This window comes from Coenobita brevimanus, chromosome 46 (assembly GCF_032717465.1).
Source record: "Coenobita brevimanus isolate Jiangsu-jjx chromosome 46, ASM3271746v2, whole genome shotgun sequence".
In the NCBI taxonomy this organism is placed as follows: domain Eukaryota; kingdom Metazoa; phylum Arthropoda; class Malacostraca; order Decapoda; family Coenobitidae; genus Coenobita; species Coenobita brevimanus.
The window spans coordinates 50,559,464-50,562,738 of record NC_136999.1 but is presented as its reverse complement, the minus strand read 5'-3'; the positions used below and the strand labels follow the sequence as shown (position 1 = coordinate 50,562,738).

Genomic DNA, 3,275 nt, shown 5'->3' with positions numbered 1-3,275 from the left:
AAAACGTCTATGCAAGCTAGGAGCTATGTGGGAAATAAGCTTAATTTGGAGAAATGAAACAAGACTTTACTTTACATTAAGCTCAAGAAAAAGAACTGTTAAATTTACTGATTACAAAAAAATAAATTTAACGTTACATTTCAAATCAAATCAATGAGACGCACTCACTCACACAAAAGCTAAATACTTACGCCTAGAAAAAAAACACCTTAATTAAACTCTTAAGACTAGGAAAACAAAAGGAAATACTGAACGATGAATGTTTTGTATCACCAAGGGGTGGGAGTTTGGAGAAACTGTACTCTGTGGAGCTTGGGTGCTAGCTGACCTCTCACACTTCTGGAGCACAGGACCTCTCTCCGTCAAAGCCACAACTAGACTGAATTCAAATGATGTATAGGCAGGACGCACAAGCCACCGGAAGAAGGCGTGGCTAACGGTTGAGGCAAGCAGGGGCGAACAATAAAGAAACAATTGTATCGCTCAGTAGAGCACTTAGTGACGTGCATTAAATCGGTCACTTTTTAAAGTGACGAATATTTTGAAAAGTATACTCCGCAGTGGAGAGAGAAACGGTTAACTGAGCGATACACAGTGAGTTTTCCACTAATAGTTCGTGGCTTCTCACAAAAGGGAAATGTCGCGAATTGATTCGTGACATCCACCCACACCTATGACATGATACTGACTAACGCAATGTTGCCAACCAGTGACAACCAAAATTCCCCTCAGCTCCAGGCTAAAATTCCCCAGAATTCCCCATTCAGTAATATTATCCATCCATCCATTGCCAGACGCCATGTATCCCAAACGGGGTGGTCAAGGGCTTAGAGTTAATTGTTTTACAGGGAGGGGCACTAATCCTCCACCAACCCCACTTGACACGTAGGGACGCCAACAGCATCTGGTGTTCCCAGGCGGTCACCCATCCAAGTACTAACCAGACCCAACGTTGCTTAACTTCGCTGACCGGACGGGAAGCGGTGTACTCAACGTGGCATGGCCGTTATCTCTAATTATTATTTTACACGTTCAGTCTGATAGACAGAATATTGTAAACATATTAAGAAGAAATGGTTATTCACAACTGATTGATTAAAGTACAGGTTTTTCTAATTGTTTATCCTATTATTTTGAGGGAAACGAATACAATGGCTATTGAAGTAATCTACTTTTTGAGTTATGACTAACATTAAGCATACAGTATCAACAGTATACTCTTGGGTAGTGTTACGCTTCACTTATGAATGGTAGAAACAATATCACCCATATTGCTTCTGGGTTAGCCTTAGAATATGCAATATACGAAACTGATTTAGATTATGCTTCATCACAGTATCCTTGAATTAGGACGAAAAACATTGCACAGACTAACATCATTCAAATTACTCTTGAGTTAACTTTGGATATGTTTAATTTCTTTTTCTGTACAGTTACTTCTGGACAGGTAAAATAATAATGGGTACGGTTTGTGGAAGGCATCATTATCATTATTATTACTCAGCTGATCTCTGCTACTCCTGCTGCTGTTGTCCCCCATTTTCATTCATTCGAATGCACACGAAATATCGACTTCATTGATGAAAAACAGATGCACTGTTGTTTCATATTAGAAAATATAGTCACCCTGAAACTACGATATTTATATATGACCTATTTCAATTTCTACAGCTCAGTTTATGGGTTACCTATCCTACCATTAGCAAAAAATCCCCAAACTGAAAGCCGATTTCCCCATTTCCCCATTTGTGTCCCGAAGTCCCTAAATCTGGGGATGATTCCCAATGGTTGGCAACACTGAACTAACGTAAGGCGGCCTTTCCGCCTGGGGGGGAGGGGTGTTGCCAAAGGAAAACCATCGAAATCCGCTAGATTGGTCTCAGAAGTAGTAAAAATCTGCCGGAATGAGAGAAACTGAGAAAAAAACAATGCCAGACAGGACTTTAAAAGAACGCCAGATACACAGAAAATGTTTAAAATATTTACCAGCTAGATTGCTTTTAAATCCTTTAAATTCAGCGGGAAAATTGCTACATTGGTAACACTGCTGGCATGAATTGTGACGACGAGTGGAAACGTGTCAGATGTCGCTTTTTACTTAATTATTGTTATTGGCCTAAAAAGAAATAAACGCTAAACTTAACTAATACACTTTCGCAAGATTAGTTTTTTTACGCCATGAATAATGTTTGCAGGGAAGGGAAAGATTGTTTTCATCTCCTAACTCTCACTCAAGTGAAATTTGCCAGACCCATGGAGTTTGTCCGAAATTTAAAGAAAGCACAACGGCCATACCACGTTGAGTACACCGCTTCCCGTCCGATCAGCGAAGTTAAGCAACGTTGGGTCTGGTTAGTACTTGGATGGGTGACCGCCTGGGAACACCAGATGCTGTTGGCATAACGTTCTCCCTACGTGTCAAGTGGGGTTGGTGAAGGATTAGTGCCCTTCCCTGTAAAACAATTAACTCTAAGCCCTTGGCCACCCCGTTTGGGATACATGGCGTCTGGCAATGAATGGATGAATGAGTACTTGTTAGGGCGATCGTACAATGGGCCAGATTGTACCTGACTGACTAATGAATGTGTTAAAGGCAACGGGTAAGCTTGACTGATGTTACTGTTGTTGTTGCATAACCTTGGTCAGTCTGGTCAAGCAGATCCCTCTACCACACGTAAGCCATTGCCTCTGTGGGGCCGTCCTACCGATACAGAACTGTGCCATACATGCATTGTTTAGGGAACTGGCTCCCTCTCGTGGTAGACAGCGCCTCATTAGGGTCGGACCAAGGTCCTCACGGCAAGGTGCAGGGAAACATGGAGAGGTTTGGCTCGTGGGTGGACGCTGCAGTTGCTATGCCCCATCCAGGGTGCACAATGCCACCACGTGTAGGCCCCTTGTTAATAATAATCATGAATAAGCTTCAGGGTGCGTGGCATGGCGGAATAAGGATAAGCTTGAATGATGAAGGACTAAATAGTTAATGAAGGAATGAATGATAAAATATGCTTAAATGAGGACTGAAAGAAGATAAATAAAACTGAAAAACGAAGGGCTGAGCAAACGCCAGATAACATTGAATAATGAATACAGAGCAAAATTAACGACATACGCTAAAATAGGAATAACACAGTAGCAGGCAGAAGGTAAAGGATATAATGAGAGTCCAAGCATGTATTCAGTACAGACGGTGTGTACTAGAGCTGAAGTGGTGACATGTGAAGAAATGTGCCATATAGGAGGATTATTGGGCCTCGATGAAAGAGGTGTCACAT

The 3,275-nt window shown here is 41.7% G+C and overlaps 2 non-coding genes across 2 annotated transcripts; one reads left to right on the top strand and one right to left on the bottom strand.

Moving 5' to 3' along the window:
- Positions 1-892: 892 nt before the first annotated feature.
- On the bottom strand, positions 893-1,011 carry LOC145398864 (5S ribosomal RNA). Its single transcript, XR_013897197.1, has one exon. It is a non-coding gene; the product is annotated as a 5S ribosomal RNA (ribosomal RNA).
- Positions 1,012-2,281: 1,270 nt separating this feature from the next.
- Positions 2,282-2,400, top strand: LOC145398850 (5S ribosomal RNA). The gene has a single exon (XR_013897187.1). It is a non-coding gene; the product is annotated as a 5S ribosomal RNA (ribosomal RNA).
- Positions 2,401-3,275: the final 875 nt, after the last annotated feature.